The sequence below is a fragment of the Pezoporus flaviventris genome, unplaced genomic scaffold (assembly GCF_033815535.1).
Source record: "Pezoporus flaviventris isolate CSIRO_AGI_PZ_B2104156 unplaced genomic scaffold, CSIRO_AGI_Pfla_v1 ptg000007l, whole genome shotgun sequence".
Classification (NCBI taxonomy): Eukaryota; Metazoa; Chordata; class Aves; order Psittaciformes; family Psittacidae; genus Pezoporus; species Pezoporus flaviventris.
In genome coordinates this window covers 37,763,626-37,783,801 of record NW_026892555.1, presented here as the reverse complement: position 1 = coordinate 37,783,801, position 20,176 = coordinate 37,763,626, and the positions used below count along the sequence as shown (strand labels likewise).

Genomic DNA, 20,176 nt, shown 5'->3' with positions numbered 1-20,176 from the left:
CACATCTACACCATGTGAATATTCCCCCTACATTGCCTTCTTTATCTCCCTGGGTGCACTCTCAGCTGATGTGAATCTACACTGCTCTTTGTTGGGTCCAAGTTCTCCTCATTAGGTACTGCAGAATCCACATCAGAAATTTCCAGTGTTATTCCCTGAATAATATGCAGTGCTGTGGGCATCCTTTTTATATGCACTTGTGAAATTTATCATGATGCAAACATCCAGCACATTCTCTCTTGCAGTGTTCAGTGTCTGTCTAGGGCCTTGGAAGCAAAAAGGGTGAGCCAATCAGAAAATGCAAGAAGAAAAAAGACTTTCTGTAAGTGGGTGTCAAAAGCTGTGAAGAAGGTAAACCAGGAACAAAATGTAAGGATAAGCCATGCTGACTGTAGACATTGGTTGGAAGGATTCTGCTTCCCAAAGCCCTCAGTGCTTTATAGAATGACTTTATACAGATGGAGCAGAGTTCACCCAAGGGGAGAAGCCATCGCAACACATGGCTTTCCAAAGAATATGCATCAGCTTCCTATTTGCAAGCTAAATATTGCTTATCAATTATTAACATTCAGGAAAAGGTGACTACAGTCTATCCCTGATGTTATAGTGAAATTAGATGAGAACTCAAAAAGCACTTAGGATAAATAATAGATGATTAACATGTCATATAAATCAGTGTATCATGTTATTTTAATTTGTTTGCTTTCTCATCTTTTTCTTTCCATTTTCTTAGTTTTTATCTTATTCATTTTGATAATACCATTCAACTCAATTCTCTTATGTATTAGGGATAACTCCTCTTTTATTTATGGTCTAGGGTAGAGTTCAGTATAGAAGTTAATAAGAAAATTGCTAAGTGTTGTAACACTTTATCATTCTGTTGCTGACATTTAAAAGCTAAAGAGCTGTATTAGATCTGCCTTTTCCTTATAGCTACCTGACACAGGTCAATTAATAAAAATGTGTGCAATAAATCTACTCACTTAATTAAATACCTACTAATACAGATTGAACTACCATTTAATAACATTTTATCCTTTTAAGAACAGGGTAAGCGATAATAATAACAACAATAATGAGTAATTTCATCCAGCCACTCAGAAGAGGTTTATGGCCCACTCTTAAAAATACATATTTTTGCATGATTTAATGCAATATTCTATAGATGGTTTCTTATTTCATAGATCTGCCATTCTCGTTAACTTGTCTTCTGTCTTACCTGTCCTATCAATCGTATCTGGTTGTCAGTTTATGCTCTTAGACAATGAAATCCATATGTGACAACCCTGAAAGAAGACTATGCAGTTACCTAATCGTGTAAGTGCCTTCCCAGCAGCAAGCAGAGCCCTGGCAACAGTACAGTACAGAGCAGCACAGAGTCTGTCAATAGCTTCCAAAATATCCATCTACTTTGCTATTACAGGTATGCAGAACTAGAGCCTAACAGTAAAAATTCCCTGCAGCTTGATTTTAGTGACTATGGGTAACACATAGTCACAAGTTATTATGCCTACACTCTTCCATTCACAGCTTTACAAAGTAAGCGGCTTATGGGAGATTCAGTGCAGCTGATGAACTTGGCCATAGAAGAAAACAAAAGTATTCAACTTGTGAATTACTTTTCTCATTAGGCTCTATAAAAAAATGCAAAGCCTGTGCCTATCCTCAGTAGGGTCCTCAAGCACATTCGGTTTTCTGAGTGTTGGTAGAATTTTTACTCTTTCTTTCATGAGTTTGTCTTCTATAGATCTGTTCTCACAGTGAGGGGGATGATGTTTGATTTCTTCATGATGCTGTACCATATTAGTGGAGTTATTTATTTGTTTCTTATTGGCAGGATGCAAACAGAAAAGGAATTTCTTGGATGCACTAGATCAAGGTTCAGTTACTACAGTAACTGGTTTTGCACATCATTTTCTTATCAGAGCACTCTATTAGATGTTCAGGCTGCATTAATGCCCAGGTTTATCCGTGTTTGTGAAAGAAATCTATCCCAATCTGACTTTAATCACACTCGTGATAGACTTATACATGTTGCTTGAGAGAACCAATTTCATTTATATACGATGTTTGTTTATGCATCAATATCATATTTTTGTTGGCATGTCTGCAAAATTTAAAACAATTTTGTCTGAAACATGCCTAAAATAATGAAGAATATAAAACACCTGCAGGACATTTTAAACTAAAAAATATTGCAAAAATATTAATTTAATGTGAATGAGATGGTTGATATGTAAATCAGTTTAAATGCTATAAATTCCAGGTCTAGCTTTCTAACTTCATTCAGCTGAGAAACAAGCAAAATTATAAAGGTGTGTTCTAGTTTTCAATGACAAAGAAACTTGGAAATGATTCATCATTTGCATTAATTAATTCTTAATAACATAAAGCTGAGATGGTATGTGAGTTTCCCATTTCATAAGGACAGGCTTGAACAAATAGCATCTATCTTATCATCAGTTGTCACTTTGACCAACAAAAGCCAGACGATTGAATACAAATGTCTGTATTGGTCCAAAGTATACCAAAGTTCAGTTAATTTCTGTCAGATGTGTATTTTGGTGCAAGAAAGGGGTCTTTTTCATAAACATATAAGACATAACAGTGCACAAGCTGGAAAAAAGAAGAATTATTAGAAGTGGATTTTTTACAAGCATGCACTATATTTTCAAAAATCTTAACGCAAAGTGTCTTTTAATCTCATTTCTACAAGGCTTTACATTAAAATATTAATTGTGTCTAACGTGTTCCTCATATGCAATTGAATATTGCTTCGCTGATTGATTGGTTTAACTTAGGAAAAGATTAATTAAAGCAGGCACATGAATGATATGTACTGGTCTGAGTTTCGTTTGGAGCAGGAAATATGCAGAGGTTTATGGCATGTTTGCAACCTCTTTTGAACACCACCAAGTTTGTTGTGTCTTGTACTTCATGACTTCTAATATTCACTTGGAAGATTTATATTAAATTGGGATAGTTATGTTTAAAAAGCGGATGAAACCCCCTCACAGTAAAAGCCTGTGTTTTCAGCATTTGATAATCCTGGTAAGTTTTCATGCTCTCAAGTGACCCAAGCTCCAAATTAATGTACACAGCCAATTCTTTCTTTAAAGGAACTTAGCAAATTCATTGACAACATCTGTGTCTATTTTAACTATTTCTTTTCAAAACTGTTAATTGCTTGCCTTATTTTCTATGAGATTACTACCACTTGATAATGCTGTGAACTTACATAAACAGTAGGTCTAATCATCATTTACAGCAAGGCCTTTTTTTCTCTTTTCTAAAGGGACTTTAAAATGGATGCACACATTAATAATTCACAATTTTAGGCCTCTTTGCCAGAATGGAATAAAAACTGACTTTGAATTCAGGAAGAGGAGGTTACCTTAAGTTATATGCTTATTTCTTATTAGGATGTATGTCAAGTGTTTAAAATAGATTTACTGTTAACTCCTTAAAGAGGAAGAAAGAATGAGTACTATGTACAAAATGATTATAATTTATATTATTTCAAGGTTGAAAAATCTCACAAGGTTGTAAATCTCCATTATCAAGTAGACCTTCACCTTCTCAAATTACTGTTACATTGACCTAACTTAGAAACATTTTTGCAAGTCAGCATGAAATTTCAGCGCAAAACGAATAATATTTATCATAGTTAGCACTATATTTTTTTAAAACACTTCATGAGCGCAGACTAATACTAATTAATCCTTACATTACCCAAAGGGAGAATGATAACTAGGATTTCCATCTTTGAAATGAGGAACCTGATTGTATTTTCATTTGTGCTACTGTAAATCATGAAGCTTTCTATTGAAGTGAAAGGAATTACACTGCTGGGAAATCAACATGAAAATGGTATCAGATATGGGGGAAATGTTATAAAGGGACTAAGTGCTTTCCTAAAGGAAAGTGTCAGCTTCAAAGCTATCCAGAAAAGTTAGTGATCACTGCTTCTTAGCCTAGTACTTTGACCATTACAAAACATTGTCTTGCAGTCAAAAAAAATGAGGGGTTTGAGATCAGTAGCATGGCATTTAAGTGCAGCTAAGAGAGATTGTTGTTAGACAATAATTTTATGATCTCAGAAGTTCACATCAGTCCATATTTTTACTTATACATTTCTCAGAACTTATACAGCATTACTAAGAATGCTCAGTAGGAATATGTTTATCATGCACTATGGGTGGCTTGGTTATTTCACAGTGTATGTAAACTACAGGTCAAATTCTTCATGCGTAATAATAATAGAATCATAGAATAGTTTAGGGTGGAAGAGCCCTTTAAAGGTCATCTAGTCCAACCTCCCTGCACAGAGCAGGGACATCTTCAACTTGGTCAGGTTGCTCAAAGCCTCGTCCAACCTGACTTTGACTGTTTCCAGGGATATGGAATGTTTCCAGGTAGACGGAATATTCAGATCTACCACTTCTCTGGGAAAACTGTTCCAGTGTTTCGCCACTCTCATCATAAACATTTTTTTCCTTATATCTAGCCTGAAACTACCCTCTTTTAGTTTTAAACCATTCCCCTTTGTCCTATCTCCATAATCATTAAAGAAAAGATCAGAGAGAAAGGTTGGATGGATTGACATTTTTGTTTATTCTTTAAGCTTTGATTGAAGTTGGCTGCTATAAGATTAATGGTCAAAGACATTTGATTGTAGTGAAGACCAATGTTTTGGGGGAGTGGCATTCTCTTTTAGTGAGCTTTTATATTCATTTTTTAAAAAATAATTGGTTTTCAAATTAAGTCAACAGCACAATGGAGAAAGGTTATAACTAAAGTCAAGCTGTACAAGGTGGAGGAGTAGATCCATCAAAAATATCATTCACAGGGAATACTTCATCTGTACAAACTTCTGTGGAGATCTATACAAGTATTTTTGGAGAGCAAACAAAAAAAAATAAAAAATCCATACAGCCCATTTTGAAATCTACAAAGTCAATTTCACTGTTTTTTTTTTGACTTGTGATACATTCAACAACCAATTGCTGATGTGACCTTGAACAAAACACATGTCCTTAAACTGAGCACATGAATCTATATTTTGACTACATAAAATGATGAATACAGACTTGAGAAGTGTTGAATATTTACGGGGTTCTGAGTTCAAGAAAGATCCTGAACCATCATCCAGGGATACACTCCAAATACAACCTGTGGCTCATGATTCCTTCTTTGGCTGTCTGGTAGGGAGAAGCAGCAGATCTATTTTACAGAATCATAGAATCATAGAATAGTTAGGGTGGGAAAGAACCTTAAGATCATCTAGCTCCAACTCCCCTGTCAAGGGCGGGGACATCTCACGCTAAACCATCTCACCCAAGGCTTTGTACAACCTGGCCTTGAACACTGCTGGGGATGGAGCATTCACAACTTCCCTGGGCAACCCATTCCAGTGCCTCACCACCTTAACAGGAAAGAATTTCCTCCTTATATCCAATCTAAACTTCCCCTCTTTAAGTTTTAACCTGTTCCTCCTTGTCCTGTCACTACAGTCTCTAATGAAGAGTCCCTCCCCAGCATCCTTATAGGCCCCCTTCAGATACTGGAAGGCTGCTATGAGGTCTCCACACAGCCTTCTCTTCTCCAGGATGAACAGCCCCAACTTCCTCAGCCTGTCTTCATATGGGAGGTGTTCCAGTCCCCTGACCATCCTCGTGGCGCTCCTCTAGACTTGTTCCAACAGTTCCATGTCCTTTTTATGCTGAGGACACCAGAACTGCACACAATAGTCCAGGTGAGGTCTCACAAGAGCAGAGTAGAGGGGCAGGATCACTTCCTTTGATCTGCTGGTCATGTTCCTTTTGATGCAGCCCAGGATATGGTTGGCTTTCTGGGCTGCAAGTGCACACTGGAGCTGGCTCATGTTAAGTTTCTCATCAACCAACACCCCCAAGTGCTTCTCCGCAGGGCTGCTCTGAATCTCTTCTTTGCTCATCCTGTACCTGTGCCTGGGATTGCTCCAACCCAGGTGTAGGACCCTGCGCTTGGCATGGTTAATCTTCATAAGGTTGGCATCAGCCCACCTCACAAGCATGTCAAGTTCCCTCTGGATGGCATTCCTTCCCTCCAGCGTATCAACCGAACCACACAGCTCGGTGTCATCGGCAAACTTGCGGAGGGCGCACTCAATCCCATGTCCATGTCACCAACAAAGATGTTGAACAAGACCGGTCCCAACACCGATCCCTGAGGGACACCACTCGTTACTGGTCTCCAGCCAGACATTGAGCCATTGACCACAACTCTTTGCCTGCAGCCATCCAGCCATTCTTTATCCACCGAGTGGTCCATCCATCAAATTGATGTCTCTCCAATTTAGAGGCAAGGATGTCATGTGGGGCAGTGTCGAACACTTTGCACAAGTCCAGGTAGATGACATCAGCTGCTCTACCCCCGTCCATCAGTTCTGTAGCCCCATCATAGAAGGCCACCAAATTGGTCAGGCAGGATTTCCCCTTAGTGAAGCCATGCTGGCTGTCACCAAGCACCTTGTTGATTTTCATGTGCCTTAGCATGTCTTCCAGGAGAATCTGCTCCAAGATTTTGCCAGGCGCAGAGGTGAGACTGACTGGTCTGTAGCTCCCCAGGTCATCCATTTTCCCCTTCTTAAAAAGGGGGGTTATATTTCCCTTTTTCCAGTCATTGGGAACTTCACCTGACTGCCATGACTTTTCAAATATGATGGCCAGCAGCTTAGCAACTTCATTCGCCAGCTCCTTCAGGACCCGCGGATGGATTTCATCAGGTAACATGGACTTGTGTACGTTCAGGTTTTTAAGATGGTCTCGAACCAGATCCTCTCCTACAATGGGCCCAAGGTCTTCATTCTCACAGTCCCTGCATCTACTTTCCAAGACTTGGGTGGTGCAGTCAGAGCCTATGCCTGTGAAGACCGAGGCAAAGAAGTCATTCAGAACCTCAGCCTTCTCCAAATCCTGTGTAGCTAGTTCTCCCAAGAGGTTCCAGAGGGGGCCTACGTTGTCCTTAGTCTGTTTTTTATTCACTACGTACCTATAGAATCCCTTCCTGTTATCCTTAACATCCCTAGCCAACTTTAATTCTAACTAGGCTTTAGCTTCCTGGACAACATCCCTGTATTCTTCCCAGGCCACCTGTCCTTGCTTCCACCTTTTATAAGCCTCCTTATAAGGAAGCTTTGTAAGTTTCCTCAGCAGCTCCTTATCCATCCAAGGAGGTTTCCTGGCTCTCCTGCTGCACTTCCTTCTAGTTGGGATGCAACACTCCTGAGCTTGTAGTTGGTGATCCTTGAATATCAACCAGGAGTCTTGGGCCCCCCTGCCCTCTAAGGCTGTATCCCATGGAACCTTACTAAGCAGGTCTGCTCTCTTGAAGTCCAGGGCAGCGAGCTTGCTGCACGCTCTTCTCACGGTCCTGAGGATCTTGAATTCAACAGTCTCGTGATTGCTCCATCCAAGGCTGCCCGGAAGCATCACATTTCTAATGAGCCTTTCCCTGTTGGTGAGCACAAGGTCAAGCATGGCACCTCTCCTTGTCGGCTCCTCTATTACTTGCAGAAGGAAGTTGTCTTCCACAGAATTGAGGAACCTCCTGGATTGCTTGTGCCGGGCTGTACCGTCCTTTCAACAGATGTCAGGGTGGTTGAAGTCCCCCATGAGAACAAGGGCCTGTGAGTGTGAGGCTTTTCCTATCTGTCTATAGAGTGCTTCATCCGCAGGTTCTCCTTGATCGGGTGGTCTGTAACAGATCCCCACAATAATGTCTCCCGTAGCTGTTTTCCCTTTAACCCTGACCCACAAACTGTCTGTTAACTGCTCACCTGTCCCCAGACAGTTCTGCACTCTCCAGCCTATCCCTAACATAAAGGGCAACTTCCCCTCCCTGCCTGCTGGGCCTGTCTTTTCTAAAGAGCCTGTAACCTTCCATTCCAACACTCCAGTCACAGGAGCCATCCCACCACGTTTCTGTGATGCCTATTATATCATACCCCCGTAGACGTGCACACATCTCTAATTCCTCTTGTTTGTTCCCCATGCTATGGGTGTTTGTATAGAGGCATCTGAGCCGAGCTCCAGCTGAAGCTGGCTCATTGGCTGGAGCAGCTGGGATATCTCTACATTGCTCTGAGCACTTATTACAGGTTCTGGCAACTGACTGGGTGTGTTGGGATGGAATGATGCCCCCCTCCCCCAACACATCTAGTTTAAAGCCTCCTTGACCAGTCTGGCAAGTGTCTTACCAAAACAGCTCTTCCCTAAAGCCTAGCTCCACCAGCCCCCAGTAGACCTGGCCTACAAACTTGGGTCCCATGTTCAAGACACCCAAACCCCTGACTATGACACCACCCTTTTAACCATTTATTAACCTGGCCAATCCTCCTAGCTTTTTTTTAGGTCCTCCCCTGTATCCTGGAGAATTGATGAAAAGACATCTGAGCTCCAGAGCCCCTAACTGCCTCTCCCAGGGCTCTGTAGTCCTTCTTTATGTTCCCCAGGCTACTACTATCTATATCCCTAGCACCCACATGTATCACTAGAAGTGAGTAATAGTCCGTGGGACTTACTAGAGCCGACAGCCTCTCAGTAACATCCATGATCTGAGCCCCTGATAGGCAACACACCTCCCTTGACACCGGGTCAGGCCGACAGATGAGTGCTTCTGTCCCTTTCAAAGTAGAGTCCCCTACTATGTATCATGAGCTGCCATATAGTTCATAATGATGCAGCTTTAGTGTAAGTTTGGGATGAGCAGACAAAAAGAGAAAAAAGTCTGTGGAAAAACTGCATTAAAACTTAAGTAAAACACCATAGCCCACAGGGCATGAAGGGACCAGGTGGGGTTTAGATAGACTTAGCACTAACATTCTATTTATTAGCTCCTTGAGGGTGTTGAAGAGTCAATACCATAAAGGACTACTTGTACTAGCCTATCTCCAACCATTATTTGTAGCAGAGGCCCACTAACCTTCATATACATTTTTTGTTTATAGCAGGAACCGTACTTAATCAAGCAGCCTCAGATATGTAATGAGTGGAAAAGAAGAGAGGACTAAATGCCTCAGACAGTCCCATGGATCACATGGCATGGCATTTCCTAGTCCCACCTCTCTGTTTTCACTAGAGGATAATTTTAATGATTTATGCTTCATTAAGGATGCAGCAATAAATAGAGCAGTATATTAGATAGTTAAATTATTAACAACCACCATTTCATAGATAAAAACCAAAGCAATGCAAGCATGTATTTTTTCTTTACATTAAGCTTCTCAAGCCCAAGGTGCATGCCTCATTGGATGAAAACAATATCCATTCTCTCCAGTATTGTGTTTCCACCAGTTGTCAGTATTAACTGCCTCACTAGAAACTTCCAGAAATTATGCCACATGTAGTTTCTACTTTCAGAGAAGTTCCCTTCCCCCTCCCAACACATAGGCTGTCTTATGCTGTATAGTATGATTGGTTTTATCCTGTACAAATTTCAGTTTGCCTTCATTTAAAAAAAGATCAATGCAAAATCAGAAGATACATGCATGCTTACGGTTGGGAAATTTTATAGCATTATAATAAGGTTCATATGAACTTTCAATATGAAATCTCAGTGTGTTTTTTACCTAAATTGTCACCTAATGTGAAATTATATTTTTTTTTCCAAAAAATGTAGGATTTTTGCCATGGGCATAATTCCTTACATATGAGCATACCTTTTCTGATATTGATGTTTACTGTGCTTTTGAGAGTGTGGTCTTTCTCAAACAGTGTGTGGTTTGCTTGGTTTATCTGCTATGGTTATTAATCTTAGGGCAGAAAGAAAGGGGGCAATTTAAAGACAGCCTTTTAGGACCAAACTAAGTCATCCTTACCATGGCTTCCATATGGGGAAATCTCAGCCTGATGTATCATTATGGTTTCTAAGAGGGTTAGAAACATTCATCTTCTGAATGTAATTTCTTTCCCTGTTGTACTTTGCAGTAAATGTATCCCTTGCAGTGGTGCTTGTGCTACTTTTAGATGTGCCAAGTTAACTATAAGCCTCGCGTAGCTGACTCTTTTCATCTGTACCTCTTTTGTCAACATCTCTGGCAAAATCCCCAGTTGATGTGACCTGGTCTGTCTCCATGAAAGTCAATGGGCACCAGCTGAGAACCTGGCTCCCTCAGCACCTTTGGCTGCATAAGCAGTCATCGACCCAGTGGAGACAACTGGAATTCAGCCACTGATTTCATGGAATTTTTTCTGGATTCTTTAACAGCAAGGTAGAAAACACACCAGAAATTTCTTTTGGTTTTTACCTTTAGAGAAAATATTTTTGAATAATCAGGAGAACTGTAGAGTTTTTGCTGCCCACAGAATCAAGCTGCCCGCAGAATCAGGCTGCAGTACATAAACTACGTAAAGAGTATTTATGTGTCTGAGTAAACATGGCCTTAGCTGGGTCCCTCTGCTATGCTAAATATCTGGACATGTTCATCAGATACTTGAACACAAGAAGGTGAAATGGTTATTATCATTAGAAATACCTTATGAATAGTATTGTGGACACCTAGACAGACAATATCGTTTGCAATGATGTCTCTTACAATTCTATCCGTAAGACAAGAGATCCAAACAGCTGTTGAACTGGTGCTGCATTTGAGCATGAATATATGGCAGCTATTCACACACAGTATGTGCTATTAAATAAAACATTTTTTTTCTTAAGAAGGCCAGCTAGCTGCTTCTGTACTGTTCAGAGACCTGCCTATTCAAAAACTTCCTCCACTCTGCAAATCTCTTGCTATCCAGGGTAGAGTGCATGCAAGCTGCCCTGAACATGCTAACTCCCAGGATGAGCTTGAGAAGTGTTTGGGGTACTGCTCAATTAACCAGGGCCAAAACAGTGCCAGGACTCTAAAAATTCAGCAATATTCACTGCACTTCAGTGCTCAGTAACCTCTTAATTTGCTAGTGAAGTTCAAGCCTAAGTCTCCAAGCCCACCAGAGGTGAAATAAGGGAAAGGCATGTGTGGTCACCAACGTGAAGCCAGAGCAAATCCCTTTGAATACATGCATGCTTCTGAATGTTTCTGTCTGTGAACAGGTTTAAATGCTCAAAAATCATATGCTGGGCTTAAATATTCTGAAAGCTTGGGGTATCCATTTTATTTGTTTTGTTTTGTTTTGTTTTTTAATTTAATCCTTTAATCCACAACATTAATTCTTAGTCTTTTTTATAGGCTAAAATAACATTTTTCTATATTTGTTGTTATCATGAATGCATTTGGTTCCCAGAGTAAACTGGGGGTGTAGAAATCTGGTTTCTTGGTGGTTTTTCACAATCCACTGACACATTAGTTACATCTTTTTCTGTGTTAAGAGGGCTTTAAACAGGTCTACAAGTGATTTTTTAAGGGCTAGTAAAAAAAAATAAAAAGGCAATTATCTTATACCCTTTAAAAGAAAATACCTAAGAAACTTTCACCTTTAAAATTACTACTTCATATGTTCAGCCTTCTCTGAACACTTTAAAGTCAAATGCCCTCATTAGTCATTTTATTGGTATATGGCTATTGGAAGACAGCTTTTGAAAAGGTGGTGCTATTCCCAGACCTTGACTTGACAGAGGTTGAATAATACTGGCTCTGGTTCTAAAGAAGCAAAATAGCTTCTGGGCTGGATCTTTGTAAGCATCTGAAAATTATACTGGATGCTTGTAAAGAAGCATCTCTGAAAGCCTTTCATTTTTAACCTTTTCTTTTTTTCTGTTTTTCTTTTCCTTTTTTTTTGTATTTTTATTTTAAGCTACACATGCAGGTTCTTTCAGGAGCAGGGACATTCAATTCTGCAGAAGGTTTTTTCCATTATTTACTTGGCTTCAGTATTCTTCCAAGTACTTTTAGTTTTTTTTTTAAATGAGAAAAAAACTAATGTTGTCAGCATCAATAAATCAACAACCAGGAAGAGTCACTTCCTATCAGGGTTTCAAAAGTGTTTCATGGTTTTCCGATCTCCTGTCTGTACTAATCATCTCTGATGTATCGCATATGCATGGTATATGATGCCAGGTTTTAAAACATAGCTGAGGAAGGAAAGAAGGAAGGAATGAAGAAGGAGAGGTAAGAAGGCAAGAAGAAAGAAAGGAAAAGGCAGGTAGGCAGGTGGGCAGGCTGAGTTATCTCTTTATAACTACATAACATGTTCATTATCTCTCTATAACTACATCCTATTATATGTGGTGGTGGACAGGATCTCTCAGAGGTCAATCAATGTCAGACACAGCCCAATAGTGGAGACACAGACATATATGTGAACAAACGAGGAAAAGTAACTCCCTTATTTTTTGCACATAATTGTATGTGTGAGAGTATTTGCATAAATACATAAAATAATCATGCAGCAGTCAAGATGGTAATATTGTTACTCGTATTCAGATCAATATGTAAATGAAAAATTAACAAACCTAATATATCCTACTGTGGATGCTGGAAGGCTGCTCCAAATACTGCTGCCATCTGCAATACAGTTGCTCAAAAGTGCTGCCTTTTCACTAGGAGGGAGAACTTTTCCTAGCTGCTCATAAAATCACCTGAAGTTCATCTTCATTTCTGTAGTTAATGTAGCTTTTATATGTTATTAGAATTAGTTTAGGTCTTTTGTTTACAGAATTAAATGGCTTTCTTAACAGGTTTCCAGCCTTGCATTCATGTTTTAATTGTGAGTGTTGCAGGGATATGGCAACACAGCAACCATTTTCATTTTATCTTTCCCTTTCATTGCAGTCAGCATTGCTTTAATCAAGCATTCAGTGTCTAGTTGCTCTCTTTCTAGCTTATTTTGATTTTTATTTCAGACAGGGTTAAGGATAATTTGTGTAATGTGATGTTTGGTATTTTTCTTGATGCTTGAATAGGAAGATGTGTGAATACATCAGCTTTTTAAAGGTGATTTCTAACTCTGGAGATTTTAGGGAAAGCTCGAGTACTGAAGGCAAAAAGCGTCACTTTCTTTATGATCATTGAAATTTTGTGACTTCAGTTAGGTAAAAGGATCTGTTATTGCCTGTCAGATGCTTGAAGCTCCCAACATTGCCCTAGTTCCACAACCTCGTCACCTCATTCTGTTATTAAAAATGATCACCGATACCTGTAAAACTTTTTGCTTTGAGGATATTTGCTGATTTGCACACTCATTTGTAGGAATCCAGGTAAACAGAGAACATCACGAGAATGAGGCTTCTGTTAGAAACAAACCTGGTTTTCCTCCGCCCTGTCCGTACACAGCCATCCAGCTAAACTGCAGCAGAGCTGGGGGTGCCATGGAATGACCAGATGGAAGACCCCTCTGAAACAAGAGCATGGTGTTGAGTGGGGCAGCAGCAAGCAGCCCTGCAGCCTGCCTGCCCCCCTGCATATACTGGGACAGAGCTGAAACACAGCTTCCCCAGGGCTTGGGAAACATTTCTGAGGGCTATGCTTTGGAAAACCTTTCTGAATCATAAGCTTGTCTGCTCTGTACCACCTCCTCCAGGGTGTCTGGTGATTATTGCCCAGCCTCAAGCCCCTGTGGTAAAAGCCATCTTGCAGAATGCTTTCTGCAAACTTAACAACTGTACATCATGTTTATAGAGTATTAATGTCACCACTTACCTTAAGACACTTTCTGAGGAATTTATGTCTCAATGCTCAGCTGAAAATATCCACAAAGCTGTCTGCAGGTGAAGTAAATTGGCACTGCTCTGCTGGGTTCAGTGAGGCCAAGTCAATTCCAATTGCAGTGATGCTTAAGTAGTAATTTTAAAACAGTTCAGACTGTTTAGCAAACTGTAGCTAATATTGTTCAGATGATATAGTATTAAAAGTAGAGTGAAAGGGGAGAAAGAAACAGAGAGAGACATGTTTTCATGTTATTTATATACCAGTTCCCCAAAAGGTCTCTTTCATAGCAGTGTCACTTGGAGTGATGAACACCAGCAGCTAATCCACTCAGGTCACACCAAAATAAAACTGGTGGAAGAAAGAATTGAGGCAATATGTGAAGATGTAGAAATAACATCTATGAGCATTTTAATGGTGCCCTGTTACTGCCAAAGAGGTAATATATGAAAAGCAGTTTTAATGTAATGCAGGAGGTTACAAGTGATCAAAAAAAATCAGTTGGGATTTTGCCACTGGCCTCCATGGGAGAAGGATCAAGGCCGCAGAGAGCTATTTAGTTGGCATTTAACTTTTAACAGCTGAAACAAATTTATTATTCACACGCATTACAACACCAATTTTGAAACATAACAAACAGCACAAGAGAGGAAGTACTTGGTTTCTGCGGGACACAATGAGAAGTGTTATACAGATAATTGTAGAAATTAGCTAAGTCCACTACACTTCCAGGGTATGACATGACTGAAACATATAGCTGTTCCAGTATGTCATAATTTTTCACTTCTTAAAAGAATTGTTGAACCTGATGAGGAACAGCTTGCATCGGGTCCCACTGATTTAATTTGTACATACTGTAATTTACTAGGCTGCAGTAAAAACAGTCATTTTGTGAGGCTATCATAAGCTCATTAGAAGCGTACTGGGAAAGCTTAATGGCTTACAACCCACAGCTTTATGCATCCATTTTACAGAGATCCCTTCCCAACAGAGCCTGACGCATGATGTTCTATGCTGCTGGCAGTACAGTGGCTTTCACACACACCCCAGAAAATTAGAGGTATTTGTGAATAACAAAATTAAAGACAAAGCCAACATTTCAGGAGTATTTGAAGTGCTGCTGGAACAAGGAAAATCATATGTATTGTTAACCATGGTGAGGCTGGTTAGCTGTTAAGTATTGTATAGTGTAACTAATCAAAAGCTCTAACATCCCAGACAATGGAACAGAAATAATTACTCTCCCAGAGCTACTATTGTTTCATGCTCAGCCTTCTTGGGACTAATAGAGGGTTTAAATTTAAATTGTGTTAAGAAAATGTCAGTATTACAAAGAACTACAGCATTCAGTTGCTCTGAGCACAGCATCAGGTAAACTACATAATGGATTTAAACATAATGGGCCAATGGAGAGTGAAGTACAAACAAACTCCTTTCCCATCTCCTTCTCCATTTGTTCTTTTTATTAGCCTCTAATGATTCAGGATGCAAAATAATAAAGACACTTTGCCAAAAAAAAAAAAAAAGAAGAAAAAATAATAGAAGAAAGAAAAGAAAAGGGAGAGAGAAAATGCAGGGTATTCTGCATTCAATTAACTGAATTTAGAGGTGGGTGGATTTTAGCATCAAGTGGGCTGACGCAATGAGGTAGGCCCTCAGCTGGGTAAGAAGGAAAAAATCATCAGGAGAGCTCTGTTCATATTAGTGGGGCTGCTCTGTTTTGAAACCAACTAATATTAGGATTCATATTAAGAAGCTTTTGCCTGTCATTCTCTTCCTGAAGGGCAGGGCATGCTACTCCTTTAAGATGCTAAGCACTATGGCTGCTCTTCAGGAAAGTATTTTAGAGGTATGCACATTCTCCTGGTAGTCTGTAGGCCTCCTCTTCCAGGGTAAATCATTGTGTTTTGCTGGACTAGAACCACAATTCTTAGTGCTCAACAGGTTTGACCATGTGACTGCCTCCATTTGTAAATCATGTCTGTGTGAGCTGAGTTATCTGTATCAAGGATAAGTTAATAAAATGCCAGTTGTTTCACTTTGTCTTGTTGAGCAAAAAAAGTCATGGGTATACAAACTTAACATTATGAAAAAGAGCATATATTTTCCCAGAAATATGTTTCCTTTAGTATTTTATACAATATAATTCTGCTGATGTTTCTTAGTTACAAAACTGAGGGCTGAATGGCAAGTTGATTTTTCTGAGCAGGTGACCAAAAATTCAAGGACATTGAGCCAAAATCAAGACTCCTGGGTTCAGCAGTAGCAGTCATTTTTCTCCTTCTTGGTAGCTGGTGCAGTGCAGTGTTTTGACTTTTGGCCTGGGAACAGAGCTGATAGCGATGTTTTGGTTTGGCCAAGGACTTTGTGAGCCTCATGCTCTGCCAGGGAGGAGGGGGAGCCGGGAGGAAGCAGAGACAGGACACCTGACCCAAACTGACCAAAGAGGTATTCCATACCACAGCACGTCATGCCCAGGATGTAACGGGGAGTTAGCTGGAAGGGCTGGGGGACTGCAGGGTTGGAGGAGGTATTGGACAGAGCTTGGTCGGGCTGAGGGGGGTGAGTTATCGGTTGGCTGGTGGTGAGATGCTGTATTCTCTTCCCTTGTTATTTTCCCTTATCATTGTTGTAGTTGATAGTAGCGGTGGTGATTTGTGTACATTGGTTGCTGGACTGTTCTTGTCTCAACCCGTGGGAGTTGCACTCTTTCGATCCTCCTCCCCGTTCCTCCGGGAGTGGGGGAGAACCCCGGTGGGGGGGGGGACACGGACCTCGATTGTTGTCAGCTCGGCACCACTCACTAGGAGTGAGTGAACAAGTTACCTGACTGGGTTTAAACCACGACAGTTGGCCCATGGCAGTGACACAAAGAGACTGGAATGAGTCTAGTAAACCAGTATTTGCATGTTGGAGGGAATAAAATTAAAATGCACAGAGGCATATTGATGCCTAAGAAGTTGACTGGTTTTGAGATACCAGTTTCAAGTTTACTTGGTTTTATCTTCAGTGAAGCTGAACTGGTAGGTGATCAACACCCACAAAATCTGTTATCCCTACCTATATCAGAACTTGAAAGATATCTCTGCATTTTTGACCTTATTCTACAAAGACTGCCTCCAAAATACAGTGCTTCTGGGAGCTGCTAGACTTGAAAATGCTGACTGCTTGCACTACAGTCAGTTTGCTTAGAACCATTTCTTTTCATATGAGATTAATATTATTCAGTTGCAAATGAAAAAATGGGTTGGTACAGCACTTTCATTGTAGCTCTGAGTGCATGCTACGGTTGTAGTGAAAATATCACATTCAGCATAAAAACCCTATTATTAATTTACTTCCTGTCTGCTGCATTCAAAATGTTTTTGTGATATTAAGTTCAACCTATTTATGATGTGAATTCAAGGACTCATCTAACCTTGGAGGTCAGCAGAAGAGATATATAATTTCCTGGATCACAGCCTGTTGCATACTTGTATGTTATAATGTGGATTTCTTCCACAAAAAAAAATGAAAGTCTGAGGCTTCCTGAGGTTGGCATCGTTGGTTTTGTGACAACAGCTTCTTTATCAGTTTGAGTAGACAATAACTGCGCACTACCTTAAACAAAAGCTTCCTAAAATTTGCCATAGTTTAGACTGTGTTTTGGACTGAATGAAGAAGTAAAGATCCGGTCCTAAAATCGGAAAGCCTTAAAATTGATTGACTTTTCTGTTTGTTGTTCCATCTCACTTCTGTCTGAGGCACTCGATGAAATGAAAAAATGTGTTTATGTGAGTGTGCCTTATTTTTTCAATAAATAAAAGAAATCCAGTTAAACTCCATTTAAGAATATGCATACGCATTTTTACCAGTGCAATAAAGGGTATTTTAGCTTTATGTATTTCTTCTTTTTAGAACACATTTGACCATTCTCTGACCCAACACAACCCTTGACTGGTCTTTATGCGTGTACTCATTGGGCACACTGTGCACAGCATTCGAACAACTATTTCACAGAAAAACATGAATTACAGACACATAAAATTTTTGTGAACTGGGCTGTAAAATTTCTGATGCAGTATTCTCTATCTAACTTGACAGCTGGTATCTGGTCAGAAAATAGTGTGTTTTTCCACAAATGCGAGCCATCCTGTTACTTTGCACTGCATAGATATGAGAACATGTATGGATAAGAAATAACCAGGAAAAAAAAAAAAAAAAAAAATGGACCAGAAAGTCTTCTAGAATAATGGCAGTTTTCTACCACTTTGGCATGAGCATTCCTTGAGTCCACAATGGCCTGCTGCCAAATGTGTTCAAAGCACTGTGTATGCTTAACAATCACCTAGACCAGAAACAAACATCCAGGTCTGAATCTTCCACCTTTATTTTTTAAAAAGAAAGTCTCTGAATAGTATTCCTAAATAAAAGCTTGAGAACTGAGCCTGAAGTGTGTATGTTGAGGGACAGTGGATAAAGGATATGTCCTGCTGTACTACAGACAAGACAAAATGGAGTAAAAAATCTGAGGAATAAATGCTCTTGAAAGACAATGTCAGAGCTGGGCAGTCACTGCTCTCCTTGCCTTGACAGCAAGTCTGATGTGGCTTTGAATAGCATCCCTGAGGCAGGCCCAGCTTTACAGACATAGGATCATAGATCATAGAATATTTAGGGTTGGAAATGTTCTGGGTGTGTGCATTGGTACAGAGGCTGAATTTTACTTGAGCCAGGAGGGCTCCTGCACACTCACTACAACACCTGTTAATTATGGCAGACCTAGAAGGGAGACTGCATGAGAGTTTGTAGTATCTACCTGGAGAGATGTTTTCCCAGAGTAGTGTTTTCCCATAAGAGATCACAGGTACTGCATCTTTTTGAATTACACTGGTAGAATGGAGAGCTGATGACAAACTGAATTAACATGGTGCTCACCAACACTTTGTATAGTCTGGGAGGCTGTCAGAGAGATACTACTAGCCCAGTGTAGGATGCTGGCTGTGGTTGCTCTGAAGTGACAAGTAATAGGTGATTTTCTTAGATATCTCTCTTACAGTTGGGTGCAGCATGATAAAGACCAGCCTCAAAGGGAATTTGATTTGGAACATCATAATTAGTAATGCTGTTATGCTGTCAGTCTACCCTTCATGTAAATCATGGACAGCAAACCAGTTATTACATTTCTCAATTTGTATCCAGCAGTTTTCCTTTGAAATTACACAAAAAAAAAAAATGACTCCTGAATGCAAGGGAGAAAGCAGTATTATTTCTGGTGTGTTTTGGATTACAAAATGTCTGTTTGAATTATACTGAAGGAATGTATGTGTTTGTTGCTGTAAAGACTTGATTAAATAATGTTCTTGAGGATAAGAAGAGTATGGGATTTTATAATTCAAGAAAACAGAGCAAAAAGTGGAGGAGGAGCAGGAGAATAAAAATAGCTTTCTGGCTCCTACATAGCATCCTATGTTAGTACCTATGCAGTGTGCCCCATGTCCTGCCTTCTTTTCTCATCTCCCTTCCTAGAAAAATAACTTGTTTCTGCCTTTTTTTTTTTTTTTCCCTTTTCAGTTTTAGGATTGAAGGATTAGGACCTGTGCAACCCCATATGAACTCATTCTCTTGTTTTCTTACCAGCATTCATCCCCATGAGGCAAATCCCCCTTAACAAACCCTTCCGTGAAGCTTTGTCAGTGACTGCCAGCCTGAGAAAGAAGATGATGATGAAAACCTCCCTTCAAATAATATGTGCAAACAAGCAAACAAAACCACTCAAGGCTGCTTTGAGATTGAACTCTTAGAGCTACTTTATGTAAAATTTCCTGTTCAGTGTGTTTTGAAATGAATGCCCCAGTTCTTCAGGGTATGAACCATATCTTCTCTGTGCTATTTGTAAAGTAAGCTGTATAATATATCCCATTTTTAAAAAGTTGGAAAATAATGTAAGAAGTACCTGTATCTATCTACATCTATCTCTCTGCCTGAAAGCCCAATAAATGCAACTGTTATCATACCTACTGCCTTGTTACAAATAAACTCTGACACTGAAAAATATCACTGCCTTCTCTCACAGAACATCCTCAGCCTGTCTGTCTTCTAATCTGCAGGTTTTTAGGACAAGGAATTTTCTGATCCTGTGAGAATACATGAGGCCAAATGTTTTTCCCAGCTCATTAGGAATAAAAGAACAGAGAACACTCAATATTTCTGGGAAATGAAAACAAAAGAAGCCCCACCCTACTGAGGTATATCGGTGAAAGCGTTTTTCTGTGTACTTTAAAAAAAATCACTTAGATTTTAACATTTTTTCTTTCTCCTTTGAGCTACCTAAAGTGTGAATTAAAACTTACCATTTAACAAAAAAAGCTTTATAAATAATTCAGATGGGATATTTTGACAATTTCAAATTTTTCCTGTTCTTTTTACCAAGCAGAAAATTGGCTACTGACAAGTCTTTCTCAGGAGACACTACTCTTAAGAAATCAACACTTTTCTTGTTGTAAAAATGCTGAAGTATTCCTTCTCTGTCATGCAGGTCCTCCTGGCCTTATCAGGCCTCTAATAAGT

The 20,176-nt window shown here is 39.7% G+C and overlaps 1 long non-coding RNA gene across 1 annotated transcript; it reads left to right on the top strand.

Annotated features, from left to right (window-relative positions):
* Positions 1-328: 328 nt before the first annotated feature.
* LOC133266345 (uncharacterized) lies at positions 329-19,663 on the top strand. The gene is made up of 3 exons (XR_009742334.1): positions 329-351; positions 1,185-1,317; positions 19,247-19,663. It is a non-coding gene; the product is annotated as an uncharacterized LOC133266345 (long non-coding RNA).
* The last annotated feature ends 513 nt before the right edge of the window (positions 19,664-20,176 follow it).